Source organism: Copadichromis virginalis, linkage group LG7 (assembly GCF_057382275.1).
Source record: "Copadichromis virginalis isolate Kocher_CV1m ecotype Utaka linkage group LG7, C_Virginalis_male_GT1.1, whole genome shotgun sequence".
In the NCBI taxonomy this organism is placed as follows: Eukaryota; Metazoa; Chordata; class Actinopteri; order Cichliformes; family Cichlidae; genus Copadichromis; species Copadichromis virginalis.
In genome coordinates, this window is record NC_140624.1 from 21,956,558 (window position 1) to 21,974,287 (window position 17,730).

The 17,730-nt window shown below is 39.7% G+C and overlaps 1 protein-coding gene across 2 annotated transcripts in view; it reads left to right on the forward strand.

Moving 5' to 3' along the window:
• Positions 1 to 13,000: 13,000 nt before the first annotated feature.
• Positions 13,001 to 17,730, forward strand: part of LOC146704988 (unconventional myosin-IXAb-like) — a 159,606-nt gene continuing 154,876 nt past the window's right edge. Inside the window, exon 1 of one of the 2 annotated variants that reach the window (XM_085462491.1) lies at positions 13,001 to 13,345. The gene's annotated coding sequence lies outside the window, so the exon portion shown is untranslated. The remainder of the gene's footprint in view (positions 13,346 to 17,730) is intronic. The other variant, XM_085462492.1, reaches the window with a different exon arrangement.

Here is a 17,730-nt window from a genome sequence, read left to right on the forward strand (position 1 = left end):
CTTTGAAACAGTGTTCATCCTCTCATGTACACTTTCACTGTCTGCCGACTCTCATACAAGCTCACTGTGTGTCAGGATCAGGTGTCTCTCCTCCTCGGACAAAACCTGCGCGCACTCATGTTACTGTATGGCTTCTTGGACACAATGCACAGCAGAGGCTGTTACCCACAATCCTTTGTCTGCAGAGATCAGCAAAGCCAGCCTGAATTTAGAGTTGCACAATTAGCTGCCCCAAGAGTCAGCACTAAGTAGGCCACAGCATGTCTGCTTATTGTGAGCGTCCAGTCTTTGTCATTACCAGACACACTGAGCAGTGGCGCCTTCTAGTGTCACTATTTAGAAATGCATTTTATTTTTATTTCTCCAGGTTTCTGTTTAGCAGGGCTGCTTCTTTACTGCATGATTATTTTGGTTATTTAACAGCATTGCTCACTGACTGTAGATAATAAATGCCTTTACTGAACTTTTTACAGTCTTAAACTGTGGATTTCATTTAATTTTTATCATAATATAAATTAATTAATGCAAAAGAAAAAAAGAGAAAAGAAACAGAACCATATTGGGGATATCATCTCTCTTTGACATCCTGAAGATTTAAGAATAGAAAAGACTTCTATGAGTTCAGAACAGTTTTTGGCTTACAGAGATTGCTTACACTTTCATGGGCCTCATTATTTTTCCTTGGTTAGTGTTAAAATCTTGACCAAAAGTACACCTTCACGGTTTTTCTTTACCCAAAAATGACCAGCACTCGCCTGCACACGCTCAAATCAAATTGGTTGAAGATTAATATTTCTGCAGTGGATCTAAAATTTTCTAGGAGACAATTAACCACATCATTTAGAGATGTAATTAATCGTCCTTGTGCATACGCTGACCTCACCACACTAAAACACACCACTGCTCATTAAAATGAGGTCTAACTGTGTCGGTATCGCTTTGATTTATTTCCTCTTGCTGTTTTTAATATTATTGTCTATTTTAAACTCTTTTTATTGGCCTTGCAATTTTCTTTTTTAATTTAATGTCTAAGAAATCAGTTTTTAATTGCTTGCAGTGCAGCACTCTTGCTAATGTCTATTGTGATTTAGGTCAAGACGACCTGCTGAAGTTCAAACTGAGCATCAGAAACTGACAGAAAGTAGTTTGAAGTGACCTTGAACATGGTACCGTTGTTGGGATCTGCTGGGATTTTCTCACATAATCATCTGTCTACGCACGGTGCGTAAAAGTCACCAACATAACCAAAGCTTTGCTGACTTGGTAACAAAGGCACCAGCACAGAAAGTGAGAGCCAGGAGCTTCATGGGATAGGTTTCCATAGCCAACCAGCTCCTGTAGGTGTAATGTAAAGTTGGCCCGGTAAACATGAAGGGGTGTATAATGTTTAATTTGTGGAAGATGGAGACAATAGTCAACATTATCTGCTAATTCATTGGTTTGAACAGTAGATGGCGGTGCTGCATAAAACAACAACCTGAGATTCACCCTGGCAGCTCATGTGCTCAGTAGCTTCTAAATCCTTTATAACACTTGAATAAGCTGAAGAGCAAGAGGGCCAGTACAGACCAGTGGGTTTAGCTGGTATATGATAAGCACCAGTTACCTTAAAAGCTGTAGCCCATCAGATTTTATGACTGCTACATCAAAGCAAATGTGACTGAAACTATTTACAGTACATGCTGGTGCTGGTGGTGGCCAACACACTGTGTTGCTGCTGCTGTGGGATAAACTGAACCAGTGGTTCAACTCACCGTACTACAAGGCACTGAAGTGAAATTAAATCTCTGAAGTATAAACTGGTATTTCAAGGTATTAGTGCATCATTCATTTGGTTTACTGTGAGTTTATTTTATTGGGACAGTGTACAAGTACACCAAATCCTTCTGTGATGAAAACCAGATGTTGCTTTGCACCCGATTATAATCATACATATGTTTCCACCTGGAGTCCCTAAGTGGCCTAACATGTTAGATAATGCAGAAAAGCAGTCATGCCAGGAAACTACAAAAGGAAAGCAGAGTGAGACACAACATCCCTTGAAGTGACGAAGAGAGCAGCCATCGATGTCATCGGTGGAAAACCCATATTAGGTTTGACAGGTCAATCATTCAGATGTATATTAAAAGGAGGCAGGTAAAGGAAGGAAAAGCAGTCGTTTATAGACAAGGGGAAGCGGAGAAGACTTTCACAGAGAGCATAAAGAGGGAACATGCAGAAAATGGCTTTTTTTTAGCAGGTGTTTACTTTGTGTGAAAGTAAACACAGCAGTGTGTTAGAAAAAATGATGTCCTATTAGGTAAGATTAGCTCAGGAATCTTGTGACGCCATCATCTTTCCTCCTATGTGCTTGAAGCAACTTCAAGAAGCTGTGGCTCTTGAGAAGAGCTATAATGTTGGGGAGTGACAAACTAAAGTAATAGACCAGTAACAGAATTGCAGAATCCCGCCCCCAAAAAAAAAAAAAAAAACAAGAAACAAAACAGGACGTTGTGTAAAATGTAAATAAAAATAGAAATCATTGATTTGCAAATCTCGTGAACCGGGTTTATTCACAGTATACACATCAAATGCTGTTTAAACTGACATTAATAAGAAATATAAGCTCATTTTAAACAACACATCTCAAAAACTCTGAGACAAAGGGGGGGAAAGCTAGAAAAGTAAGTGGTATTTAAAAGAAACAGCTGAAGGAACATTTTGAAACCAGTTAGGTTAACTGACAACAGGTCAGGTCAGGTTTTCAGAAGAGGTTCCTCAGTCTTCAAAAAAATGTATCTACGAATTGTGCAACAGTTTCAGAAAAGTGCACCTCAGCATAAAAATGTCTAGACTTTGAATATCTCATCATCTACAGTAGATAATATCACAGTATTCTGAGATTCTGGAGCAATTTCTGTACACAAGGGACAAGAGTGAAAATCAGTGATGGATATCCGTGCATGCCATCCTTGAAAACAGGCAGGATCCTGTCGTGGAAATCACTGCATGGCTTCAGGAACACGTCCAGAAATCCTTGTCTTTGAACACAGTTCACTGTGCCATCCACAATCCAGGTTAAAGGTCTGTGACGCCTTAAGTGAATGTGCATGTACTGCAGGAACAAGTGCAATCTATTCAAAAACTATTTTTGGGATTTTTCACTCAACTGGACAGATAAAAATCAGCTTTAGTCACGAAAAATCCCCCCAAGCCTGCTACGTTTATTGTCAGTGCGATGAGTCAGCTCACTGTATGTTATCAGTCAAGTTTCCATTTTTAGAAAGTCCATGAAAGCTTGAAAGCCCTAAACAAATACTAAACACACCTAAAGTTTTGTTTTTCCAGGGGGGGGATTCATTTACTTCTACAGATCTGATCAGTAAAAGCAGAGATTGTAGCTGATCGTGTACACAGCACCGTAGCGTGTTAGGAGAAACCTTTTTTCCTGTTTGAGGTTTTTCTCTCTATTGCACAGCCCAGCTTGGTGAACGTCTGCCAGGTTATCAGATATAATCACATCATCACATTGCACTCAGGGGATTGCCACAGGAAAGTAGAAAGTTACAACCACTCACAACATCTCAATAAACAAACAAATGATGGCACCCTGTTCATTCATCTGAAAAGACCTTATTGCAATTGCTCTGTTTTTCAAATTTCTGACATCTGAGCTGAATCCAAAGCAACCATGCTGTGACTTTTTGGGAGGAGTCTCTCCTGACAATCTGTTTTGACATTGTTTTGACAAACCAGCTCTTGGCTGAGTGGCAGCTCTGAGCTATCAAGTTCCCTCTTTTTGCCTTTAATTGTACGGTATCACTAAAGGAGTCTGCTCCAAAGGGATTTTTATTGTCTCTTATAAAAATTGGTGTAGTGGCATTTTAGTGTCAGCACTCAGGTGAAATAGGAGACTGTGAAGCAGAGGCGGAGGCAGACATTTGATACACCCGGGGCTTAGCCCTAAAGGGTAGTATGCATGTGGGATTGGGGGGGGGGGGGGTTAGAAATGACTGAAAGATTAATAGGCTCTGTTTTGAGTTTTGTTCAAAAAAGAATGACTTCATATAGGGAAAAAATATATCACATGTGAAGGACACCTTAAACTAGGTTTTTAATTAAGTAGCAAGGCAGAACAAAGTCGGGGCTGTATCAAGACACGAGGACTAAACCCCAATTCAGCCAGACCCAGAACTGATCTGGAATTAAAACAGGACTACAACAGTTCAAAATCAGGACTACTGAGGACTTAAGACAGAACAAGAATCAGAACTAGATGATAGTAGCACTAAAAATCATCATAGACCTGCACTACACTTGTTTTTTAATTCTACCAAAGTCCACTATTTAGATTGAGAAAAGTTTATATAAGAAACACTAGGTACGAGATACATGAGGACCTATGATACGGTGATACTTTTGGTAAACAACCATTTGACTAACATGTGTGTCTCACCTGCTCTTGTTCCCTCTCTGTTCTGTCCTCATTCTCCATCTCCCTCTCTGCTCCTCTCTCCCTCTTTGTGCTGACAATCAAGCCAAACACCAACATCATCAAATCTACAGTTGAAACCAGATATTTATGTACTCTTCAGATCAAAACACAAACACTTTTTTTAATTGTAACATCAAATCAGACTAAATGTTTATTCTTTTTAGATTGATAAATATAAAAACATATTTGTTAACTTTAAGAGTAAAGAGAGAAACTGTCTGTGTTTCTTAATTGCAAATGGCACCAAATTGTATTCAAACTTGAGCCACACTTATGGAGCTCCACATTTCTTTTCCTGGTGTTTTGGTTGACATCTCTTGATGTTCCCATGTCACAGAAACAGGCTCTGTGTTTTGCCTTATATGCATCCACAGCTGTGCCACCAATTTACTCACATGGACTCTACTAACCTATCAGAAGCTTCTTCAGCTCAGAATAGAATCGTCTGGAGTTTTCTTATTAATTAACAATAAACTTAGTGTATATGTGCTCCTAAATTTGATGAAAGTGATAAAAAATAGACAGCTCTGTCTCTCTTTATTCTGACATTTGACTAATTCAAAAGATATTTCAATATTTACTTATCCAAAACAAAACAAGTTTACTCTAAATTGATGTTGTACAGTAAAAAAATGTTCTTGTGTTTTCCATAAAGTGTATGTAAATATCTGGTTTAAACTGTGAATATACTGCTGTGTATTGAAATTCCTCTTGTTTTGCATAGAAATATATTGAACAACATACAAAGCATAATATATAAAATAACACCTACCATCTAACATCTTCTTTGAAAGAAGCCCCTTATGTCCATTCTTGTATATTGTAACGCACTCAATTATTCTTTTACTGTTATGCTGTTTTGTGGATCACAAGGTTTAAAACTACTTATAAACACACACACACACACACAGTAACTCCACCAGAGTGCCAATTTCAGGTCCCTTCTGCCGGTCCAGGCCCGGGTAGAGGAGCAGGGTTGGAATTGTGACATTAAAAAACAATAATTGCTAAAATAAATTTAATTTGTAGTTCTAAATAAATTCTAACTGCATTTAGAACGTTTTTTACTCACTCTGTGTCTCTTCCATGATGTTATTTCTCTCTCCAGCAATGTAGGTTACAATTACATTAGCATGACCAATTATTGCAATTAGGCGATGACATCATTTGGCGACTTCTACCGACTTTTAGGACAGCCAATAGCGATTTGCCTTACTGAGGAGTTGGCAACACGGATTCAGCTAGCAAACGTATAGAACTGCAGCCAATTCCAGGTCATCATCTTTTAAAGCATCAACACCTGCTGTGCTGTGATATACACTACAATGTTGCTCAGATACACACTTTTAAAATTTGCTGTCCTTGTGAAACTACTACAAAATGTAGACAAAAACATAATAAACAGTATTAGTTAAAGGACTGAAAGAAATACGATATAACTGAAGTCTACAGTGTATCTGTGTTAGTTTCCTCAGTTTAAAAGTCTGTTTAAATGAGCCTTTACCAGTCGGAGGGTTGGTGGTTCGGTTCCAGCCTGTGTGTATCCTTGGGTAAGATACTGAACCCCAAGTTGCTCTCCAATTCATCTATCAGAGTGTTAATATTAGATACAAAGCGCTTAGGTAGAAAAAACATAGAAAAGAGCTTGTATGAATGGGCAAATGAGGCATGTTATATAAAGTGCTTTGAGTGCTCGACTAGAAAAGTACCATATAAGAACCAGTCCATTTACAGCTCTGCATCTATCCTTAACTCATGCCAAGAGAAAAAACCCAAATCATATGAACAGATTTTTATGTTCCCATTCTTTGACTTTGATGACATTTCTTCTCATTATTATGGCCTACAAAGTCACCTTAAAAAGCTAATAAATACAGTGTGGGTTAATTTCATGGCCTAAAAGAATATCATTGTTCACAATTCAGCTCAGCAGTCCTGTGGTCAATAAACATTGATCAGGTATACTTATACTTTTTCTATAGCTTTTTTATGTGTGACACATTGTCAGTGAGTTTGGACATCCAAATAAAATACTTTATCCTGAACTGTGGCAATTAATCTTTTTAGTCTTTGTTGTATATTTAATTTTATGTATTATTTAGTTTATCCAGTAAAATTAAAATCATGCTGTCACAAACAGACAAACAAGGAAAAACATAATTTGTGTAAATAATTTTTTTTCCTTTGGTCTTTTGTTATGCTTGATCTCTTTTTGTTTTCAGCTCCCATGTTCTGTTTTGATCTATATCTTTAATTTGAGCTCTTTTTGCCAACAAAGACTTGTTTTTGTCTCGACTGTCTCTGCATTTTGCAATTAGGTCCACTCCACTACTATCACATCACATCTCTTAGTGTATTTGGTGACAGATTTTCTAGATCTTCCAAAATATCTGCATGTGGTTTATTCCCCACATTTCCCAGACATCAGGAAACATGGTGGCCCTCTGAATCTACCTTTCAGCTCTGTTCTATTTTTGTTCTTAATCTCATGAGTCATGAAGCACTGATCATCAGACATAATCCGGAAACAGTCACACGGTGCAAAATTCGTAAGGGATTTTGAAATGGTGGGATGCCCAAGGAGTCAGGACTGAAGCAGGTGTGAGACAGGTGTATTTAAGATTGTGGGAATTTTTCATTCATTCCAGAAAAAGATTCGCCATTTGGGAAAGTACTACAAAATTAAAAGCTTATCAGACAAGTCATAAACATAAATCAATATATGTCTAGAAGTATTAGTAAAATAAGTTACAATGTAAGTGTAAAGAACTGGTAACAAAGATTTAAACTTTGTGTAAGTCATTTGGCACAAAGCAATACAGAGAACAGTGCAGCTAGCTTAAATAAAAACACAGGTAGCTAAAAGCTAGCCAAACATTTGTCATAAAACTCCATCAGTCAGTACTTCTGAAGATCTTAACATAAGCTTAAAGCGCGTGCACTACAGCAGTAGAAAACAACATCAAGTACCACTCCTGTCAGGAAACAAGAAGAAACTGAGGCTACAATTCACACAGGCTCATAAAATTGAACAACAGAAGACCATAAAAACCTTTTCTGATCTGACAAGTCTCGATTTTGATTTCTGCTGCGACATTTAGATGGTAGGGCCAGAATTTGGATATTTGGATAAGATATGTGCATTACGGCGGTGCAGAGAGCAAACCTTCAGCATTTTTATGCTATTGTGTGAACATGAACTCAAATCTCAGAGGAATGCTTTCCTACTGAATCTGTGCCAAAAAGAGTTATGTCTCTCCTGAAGGTAAAATGTGTCCAACCTGGTACTAGTACAAGGTTTAACTAACAAAGTGGCTGGTGTATATGGTCTGTTGCAACTTAAATGTATTGTCGTATATCGCTGTATTAAATCTTAGCTAAAACATTTTAGTGAGCAGGCTAATATTAGCAAAGGTAGCTAGCAAACATTTTCTATATTCACCACCCTAGTTATTAGAGAAGTCGTGTACAGGTATATAAAATAAAATGTTTAAGTATGAATAAATAATATTATTAGTTTAATAAGTTAAAGATTGAAAAAAAAAACCCTGAAAACAGAAGTTAAAATTGTTTATTTTTATTTTAATAACCCATTTTCTGTTGTCAAACTTTTATCTTCATTTCAAAGATGCAAGAATTACTTTGAGAAGATTTCTGTGGAAACTTAACAGGCTAATGCTATTGATTATTTTTATGATTGTTTTCGGTGTAGAAAAGTAAAAGTGGATCATCTGGGTAAAGCATGGTGAACCATGTTGTTAAAGAAAGCTTGTAGTTTCTTTCCTTCTCTCTCCGTTGTGCTTCAGTACAACCAGGGATTATTTTGTGATTAACTTGATTCATCTCGTGTTTTTCATCCAGTTATGCTTCCATCCACGAATTTCCCAGAAAAAGTATGAGGTAAAGACCGGCAGTGTTTTTTTTTAGTTTCATGAGTCATAAAAGTCACATCATGAGATATTATTAACTGTGACACAAAGAAAAAATTAAAAGGAGATTATGCAAAGACGGGATGCCCGACTTATTTGCACGGCTGCGAAATGAGACAGGTATTAGACAGTGTGTCATATCAGGTGGGTGTGAGACTGGAAGATTTCCCCAGAACACATTTGAGATATACTGTATGGGAAATAATTGTTCACCAGACAGAATATTTAACAACATTTACGTCATTCTTTGTGGCCACCACAACTCAGCACTTTCAGTCTTATTTCAGTCAGATGTAAAAGTGCAAAAGAAATAAAAAAAAATCATCAGGTTGGCTGTAAAAATAGGACTTTAATGGAAACCCAAACAGAGTGGATTCCCGTCTTTTATAAATTTTATATAAAAAACATTAGTTTGAACTAAAATATATATGTTATTTGCTTTGTGTGTGTTCATGCTGGTATACAGATGTTGCCACTGTGAGACGGGGCCAATTTTCACCCTGTTTTAAATAGAAAAATTTCCAAGTGTCAAATAGCAAGAGGTGTCTTTGTTACTGTCTCCTCTGTTCCCGAGGATACTGATTTTTTTCTTCATCCTATCTCAGGTTTCTCATGTCAGTAGAGCCCTGTCGGCCTCCTGGCTAAACTCCCCTCCATTTAAACGTTTCTAGTCGACTGTCTCCATCACCCCGGCCTCTTCGCTCAGCTCCTGATCCTCTAATTTAATGTCGAGCTACTGTCATTTTGGACGCTGACGCTAGCCTGAATGCGTGAGCAGAGGGCCCCACGACACGGAGTAGGATTCCAGCTTTCAGGGCCGAGGGGAGGATTTCCTTTTCAACATGTCTGGCTGGTAAATATGTCACCGGGCTGGAAACCGATCCTGTGAAAAACAGGTGGGATGTTTTCAAACCCGCTACAGAAGTGCATGTGATCTGTCTTTCTTCCCTCACACACACACACACACACACACACACACACACACACACACACACACACACACACACACACATATTGAATGTAAAGAGAGTTAGTTCCCTGCCAGCAAAGGTATTATCTGTCAAGAGTAAGCAGCGCTGGAGCAGTTTATCTGAGATCGGCTGCTAAATCTTCTCTCATAAGATTTCTCAAAGATTTACTGTGTGTGGTGTGTCCGTACCTCAAAAGGAGTTACATTTCACTGAACACCCCTGCGGTGGAAACGAAAATGAAACGACAGTGACCTTTCCAATGACAAATCCATCGTGACACAAAGGTGTGTTGTGTGAAGCCAGTATTGACTTACAGCCAGCCCGCTGTCATCACACGCCTCAAAGAAGAAAAAAACCTGTGATTAATTCTTATAATGACGTAGCAGAAATGCTCCGGTATACTCCGAGTTTTTTATAACTCTGACAATAATTTATTGTTTGATTCCAACGGCTGCGACCAGGGACCAATACTTGATCAGTTTGTTGTTATTAAAAGCTTCAACAAATTACAAATCCTCCAAATTCACTGCAACTTTGGATCCATGTACTGAGGTTACCAGATACAGTTTAGCTTTTCAGCGTGCATTACAGAGGTTTAGGTAATATAAGAGAGGTAATATAAACAGAAACATATGTAACTGATAACAGACACATGCATTTCCTTAATCTGATGCCACTATGTTGAGAGTTTTAGGTGTTTTTTGAGGTATGGCTCTGTCCACATGTGCACAGGTGTTTTGGAAAGCACAGGTTTTTCTGTGTTCTGTGCTGTGAGGATTAGTTTGAAAAGATTTACAAAGGCTTAGAAAATCAAAATGTTTATCAGGGAAGGAAAAGGAGATCAGATGATTATGATAAAGCATGGTGATCTGTGACTTTGATAAAAACCTGTAGTTTCTTTCTCTGTCTTTGCTTAATTATTGTGACATTTTTCACACATTAAGTTTAAAAAAATGGAAATGAAAAAATGCCGCTGTTACCGGTGTCACAGTTGCATCGCTTCTTTGCCCTTTCATCTATTCCAACCACTAACTTAATTATTTTCTTTATCATTTAGCAGTAAACACATTTTGTTTGTTTTTACATTTAAAAGAAAAGTATTATACGAAATAATGTAGGTACAACCAAGTAACAGCCTAAAAACACAACAACAAAAACCAAGTCCCAAAATCTGCAGTTCCTCTAGTGGCCACTTGAGGTCAAGACTGCTATGTTGAAATTTCCAGCTTTAGAGCATTCAAAAGCATGAGCACAACCTGCTACAAAAACAGTCCTCACCCCCCATTAGATAACTTTCCCCTCTATACTAACTCAACGGAAGTTTGAGGTGAGTGAAATCCTAGTATTTAATCAGTGTGCTCCTTGGTATTGTGTCTGTGCAGTTTATGGCTGTATCTTGCTAACTAAACTTGCCAGTGAAGACTAGGGACGTCAAACTGATTCTACACTGTAGGCCACATACAGCCCACTTTGATCTTAAGCAGTGAAAATCTGTTTTCTGTCAGTGTAAAGAAATCGAATTACACTTTTACTCCCTGTTACATCTTAATATTTTATTCACTTCAGTTTTATTTATATAGCATCAACTCACAACAAGTCACCTCAAGGAGCTTTATATTAAAATATATAATATAGCATAATATAAGAAAGATGTTCAATTTTAATAAGTGTTGCTGTAGTAAATGAAAGAAGCCGCTCATTGGGCTTAAGGAAATAAATGTGTTAAATTACAGCGAAACGTTCTGGTAGCTCATCGCCCAGACTGTCCTATTATAAAGCAAAGTTTTTATTAATTCACAGACAATATCCTCTTTTTGACCCACTGTAAAAAAAAAAACACAAATAAAACAGCGGGGGGAAAAGCAACTTTTCTATCAGTTCATTGTTTATCTATTACTTTACCAGTAGGAAAAGTTGTAAAACTTTTACAGTTAAAACTCCAAAATGTATTGGATTCACTGCTGTGCTGATTCTGGCCCCAGGCCTTATGCTCGACTCCTATGACTGATAATATCACATCACACTATTTTATGATCAGTTTTGCCCCCCCCCCCCCCAAAAAAAAACAGCTTCCAGCCAGGGGTGCCTCTGGAATTTTTTCATAGTGGAAGTAGCTTAAGATTCACTTTCCCAGAATGGAGTAACTTACCGGTAATGTCAGCAAATTTGGAGGGCAGTGCCCCCTTGCCCCCCCCCCCCCCCTTGGTGGCGCCCCTGCCTTCAGCTTTCATTGTGAGTTGTAGTTCAAAATCAGTGTTTGATGCCTTGGTGTCCACACCCATATTTTAAACTGTCCCTGAGTACAACATATGTGCAGCCAATAAATATCATCATCAAGGAAATCATTTACTAGTTAAGACACTTAACTTTTAACCAAAAAGAAAAGCACACAGGGGTTTCTGCTCAAAAAAGTATTAGGGATCAACAAAGTCATTAGGCTTCATCCTCTGGGGATCATTAATGCTTGCGGCCAGCCATCAAACTGATGCCGAGATGTTTTGTCTTGGCCCAAAGTGGTAGACTGACAGACATCGGAGACGTCGCTGAGGCTCTCTAAACAGCCCAAAGACAACACTGGAAGTGCCTGAGATGTCACAGAACAGGTCGTGAGAGATGTGAATCCATCCTGGCATCACACAAGAATGTCTGCACATAATTAGGTCTCTTGGTAACATGTCTCTGACAGCAAGTGGTAATTAAATCAATGATACACTCATGCTACACTATAAAAAGTCCCTGACAGCCCTTGGGTTTGTTTGTTTTTTTCCACACTCAACATTTGGTTTATCCCACATAGAAGGATGTAAGATATCCACAACACATTCAGCCTCGTTGTCTAATAGATCTTTGGTGGCATATTTTAATCATGCACAAAATAATAGAAACATGTCAGTAAAGTCAGTTCTACTAAGGACACACTGGGAAGCTGGAAGCACATCAAGGCCCAGACATAGACCTGCGTTCACTTGCTTGTATTGTGAGTCAGTTGTGTTTGTTTCTTTCTTCATTTTTAATGGTTATTTCTCTGCTGCCCTTTTGGCCCAGTCAGTCTTGGAAAAACAAAAGATTTTTAATCTGACGCGTCGATAAGAATTACATGATTGCATCTATAAAACAATAATAGAAAACAGACAGTAAAATTAAGCTTTCTGTGTCATTTCAGTGATCTGTATTAAATAAATAAGGTAAGCCTTGGCTTGGATTTCATCTTCAAAATAAGTACTTGATTCTGCAGGTAGTACTGATTTGTATATTGGTCATTTTATAACTGGCTTAATGCAAAACACCATACTGTAAAAACCTCCACTAAATTCAGTCGTAAATCTTCCAGAAGTACAAAGATATTTTACTCCAATTTATGCATCTTCCTGTGTGTGTATATTGGGTGTGTCAGTATTGGCCACACCCCTCAGCACGTCATGATCTGAGTGACACTCTCAGAGCCAACACGTTAATTCTGCTCAGAAAAAAAACTAACTAACAAAAACTACTTTTATTGCTCAGGTCTTGACGTGAAAACAATCGCTGTTGGTTCACAGCAGTCTCCCACCTCCACCCACCAGCATCACTGCTATAAAGCGCCCATCCTACGGTGTACGTGAACGCGCAAGCGCGAGTCCACGCGCGGTAACAGCACCGCGGCTCGTAGAGGAAAAAAAGGGAGAGAGAGCGAGAAGAGAGCACAGAGGAGCTGGAGGAGCTGCTGTGGGAGGAGGGCAGACGTGACGGGAGCACCCAAAACAGAAGCTGCCGGGAGTACGACACGGACAGAGGGACCGGATCTTATCTGCGGCACATTTTGGAGATTTGAGCAGCCGGATACGCGCTCTGTTAACGACGGCGGCTTTTTCCCTGCGGTAAAAAAAAAAAAATCAGCACGGGTGTTTTTGGTGAGGAGGTCTGCTCTTCCTCTTCAAAAAGGACAGTCTGTGGCGGAGGGCTGTGCTCAGACTGAAGGCACGGTGGAGGAGGTAAGCCTTCCTTTTCTCCTTTCTTTCAGCTCTGTGTTGTTCAGCTCCCGCTGTCAGTAAGAGCAGACACCGGGGTGAGGAATGCCAAACCTCCGTCTGCGGAGCTGCTGTTTGCCCCGATCAGTCAGCTCATCGGCTGCAGCCTCCTGTCCACCCCCCACCCCGCCACCCCAGTTCAGATGTTTCACCAGGACACCTTAACCCACACCGTCATTCAAAAATACCCTCCACCTTATGATGCCTACACACACCCTACACCTTTCTCACGTCACTCTCTTCCACCGTTGCCACCGCCTCGGATGAATGTCACCCTGTTTTCTTACATAATGCAGTAAATGTGCGGGTACGGTTACAGATGTTGGCTGGTGGATGCGAGACTCCACATCTGGCGGGGTGCAGCAGATAAACGTGACGCACTGGTGTAAACGGACAAGGCGCTGACCCGGGCGGGCTCTGTGTCGCAGAGGACGGGCTGCTGGAGCTGCAGCTGCGGGGCTTTGTTTTTGTGTCATCTACCTCCCTGCTAACGCGCTCTGTGAGCTCCATGACGCTCGGTGGTGAAATTTTTTTTCGTCAAGCGCGAGCCTCTCAGCTTGCTGACATCACGCTGCTGCTGCTGATGGGGCATGGCTGCTTTTTTTTTTTCTTTTACAGCAGGGCAGGATGATGTTCAGCTGCTGTGGACGAGGCTCAGTATAGATCCTGTATTATGTCCTGTTGATCAGCGTGCACTTAGAGCAGTGTTCTGCTTTACCTTCAGTCTAAACATACTTTGATTCCGGCCTGATCGTAGATTCCGAATGGTTTGATTTCGAAACGTAGGTAATTCAACTTTTTAATGCAATTTAGTGACTAAAGAATGCACTAATTTGACACACATCCATCAGATCAACAAGTCTGACACAACTCTTGTCGACAAAAGTAGAGCTGTCAACACCAAAGAGGGATTTTAAGCTGTAAGCCTGTTACAGATTGGAATGAGAGAGCAGGTAGAGGAAATATTGGTGTGATGTAATACCAAAAAGTACAAGCCATTTTGTGATGTTAAGTCGGGCCGAGGATGAAAATAAAATAATGCTTGAGTGAGAGTCTGAGTCAAAATGAGGTGATTTCAAACCAGCTGACAGGTTAAAACATGCCTGCTTGGCCTCAGTCAGACCACCGGTGCCATCAAGGTCTCCATCCACTAGCTCCAAAAGCCCCAGTACTACTTCTACCCTCCTCCTCCGCTCCCTGTGGCAATCTGCATGAAATGCCACAGTGATGGCACTTTCACGAAAACAGATAACAGCACTTTTGGGTGGACGTCTTTGACAGGCAAGGAGAGACAAACACTTCTCACCACCTCCGGGTGCTCTTGAGCTCAACTGTCTGGTTTCACTCTCCCCGTTGCCGGTTCGGGATAAGGAACATGCTGCTTTTTTGCAGTGTCAACTTTGCTGACGTTAACATTTCATGCAAGTCATTATGTAAGTGGCGAGGCCCTTGAGAGCAGAACTGAAAACATTGCTTTGACAGCTGGCTGGCGAATGGGCTCGTGAGTGCGCCGAAGGAGCTCCAAAGCGGCCCAGAGATGTTTCGTTTTTAAATCTGTCGCAGATGAAGACATTTGTGAAAGCGGAAGAGCAGCCATTGAGGCTATTTTTCCTCACAAGTTAATATAAACACTACAACACATTCAGAGCACTCAAGGCACTAAAAGAGCAATACCAGTCATTTCAATAATTCATAAACAGTGGAAGTCTTTAATCTATTTTCTACAGCTGTTTTGAGGCTCTGGACCAATGTGTCTAGATTTGGGTTTTTCTTGACTTTTTAATGCAAAATGGATAAATCATAGTCTTGTGGTTCATTGCTCTCACATCTGCAGTTTGTTTGGTTGATGTGAAACAGGAAAGCAAATGGAAAGGTGTGAAGGAAGGGTTAGAAAAGAGAGGCTTATACGGTAGTATGAATAGGGAATATTTACCAAGCCAAGTGTCTGAATTTTTAAAGAAGAAACGGGTCAAATCTGTGCAGCTGCAGCGTAAAATTGGTTATTGTTATTGTCATAAATAAGCACGTTAAAAGACTGTTGATCAGACAGTTTGACTGATAGCTTAAGCACAACGAGTTAATTCAGTTCAAATGGATTTAAGTCCGTGAACAACTACATTTATGAAGAGAAATAGCTTCTGTGTGAACAATCTGGACCCTCTTTGTCCTTGCATGAGGTGCTGACTCATTCTTGAACCTGCTGCAGCAATACTCAAGGCTTCATGTAAAACAATATCAGGATGAGGTTAAGGCCACATATAGCATGTCAGCAGCTATGTGCATCTCTAAGCTGGTGTATTTATAGAGCCATTCACAATGGTGTGAATGGTGTGTGTGCATGCGTGTGTGTGAGGCATCTATCTTTGGATTCACGCTGACAAAAAGATTTTGAAAAGATACTGCAGTTAACTAGTCAGATTTCAGTTGTCACTAGTTTTATTTTATTTACCATGGCCATGGCTCGTCTATGCACCTTTTTTTTTTTTGTTATGTTTTGCCCTCACATTTTCTAACCCTGATCAGACAAATGTAAATGAAAATATGAAGGCCTTAAATTGATAACTATTCCATATTTATTTATGTGTTCGTTGTATTTAGACCCCTCTATTGTCTGCTTCAACTATAGTATGAGATTTCTCACAGTTTTATTTTAGGTGTCACCCACATGGACTGTGGTGGTTGTGGTGTGAGAGGAAACAAACCTTCACAGACATTGTTCAAAAAACAGTCACTGCGATGCATTGTGGAGCACCGAGGCATGTCTGTGCACAGTTTGACGTTTTGCATTTACTATTAGATTCTGATGAACATAAAAAGTAATGTGTTTTTTTTCATCTGTTAGATATAAATTCATAATATAAAAGATATAGCGCTATCCCAGAAAGAACCAAAGCTGTCTGTTCAAAGCAAGAAATACATGTTGTGGTTTTGTCCGAGGCCTCAACTGTTGTCCAGAAAATGTTAAAAAAGTTAGCCTGATTAGATCGAAAGTGTGTCAGTCTTCATAGACTCCCATGTTGAACTCTGAGGCATTTGCGTGCACCTGTAAACTCAAGTTATGAAAAATCATATCTATATTTTATCATCGGAGAACAAAAAAATTAAAACACATAGAGAAAATAGACAACTTGACCACCAACTGAATAAAATCTTATCCTCTTCCTCCTCACCTCAAGCCTCATCTCCTGACCTGAAGTCGGGACTCCAACACATGCAAACATGCAGAAACATGCTTGTTTATTCCCCATCATTTTTGCAGTTGCGTATTGTCAGCAGATTGCACATCTGTATCTGAACCTGAAGCATTATCTCATTTGGGGTTCTCCAGTTATGCGCAGCCATCTACAACAAACCTAAGGCAGCAAGGGAAATCCTTGCCAACACTGCACAAATGTAGTAGAGACCGACATATTTGTTGGTCTTCTTAAAAGGAGTTTATAAAGCTTCATTTCTTATCTATTTTCTAGAATAAAAGCTTTAGTTGTTGTGTTAACCCCCTCTTAAACTCCTACACTCGATCCATGTTTAGAAGAGACCTCCTCTTGGTGGTGCATCCACTGTTGCCACAATGTGTTGGTGGAACACCACTAGAATAGACCCGGTGCTTTTACGAAATCTGTTTCACTGCCTGATGAAGGAGTGTATGCTGGAAGACGCTGACGTTTTCATTTTAGATTCGACATACTCATGCCACGAGATTAAAGACATTTTAAAATGTTATATAAAGAAGACTGTCTTGGCTTTCTTTAATGCCTTCGCTAATCTGTCTTATTCCCAAAATGATTTGAAGGAAGATACAATGTAGCACTGGCAGAGTATTGATTGTGTAAATCCTGTTATCAGTGGTGGTTTAGCTTGTAGTCTCGTGCATCTGATGTTGCTGTGTCCTTCAATTTGCTCCTAACAAACTCATTTTTACATACACCAGCACACGGGTGCATTAAAATAAACAGTCGCACATTTTCTCCAGCCGGCTGGATCACTCAGTCAAACACGATTGCTGTCACACTTCTGCTGTTAGTTGAGGCCGCCTTGTGACCTGCTGACCTCTGTCACACATGTGCACCGTGAAGACAGAAGCTGGCTTGTTAAGAGCGTGGATGCTGTCAGATACAGAGTCTTTAAGTGCTTCATTTCATTGATTGAAGTCCTTCTCACAAACTCCTGAATCCAACAAATAATCCCCACACAGACACGTTTATCCCTTTATTACGTCCGTCATCTGCAGGTGGGGTTAATTCACGAGCGCATTTTACTTGTTAGGTGTTATTTAGAGAAAAACATTCAAAGGAGCTGCGTCCAAACCAAAGAGACAGCCGGTGAGAATTCCTACCTCTCTTTTGTGCAGC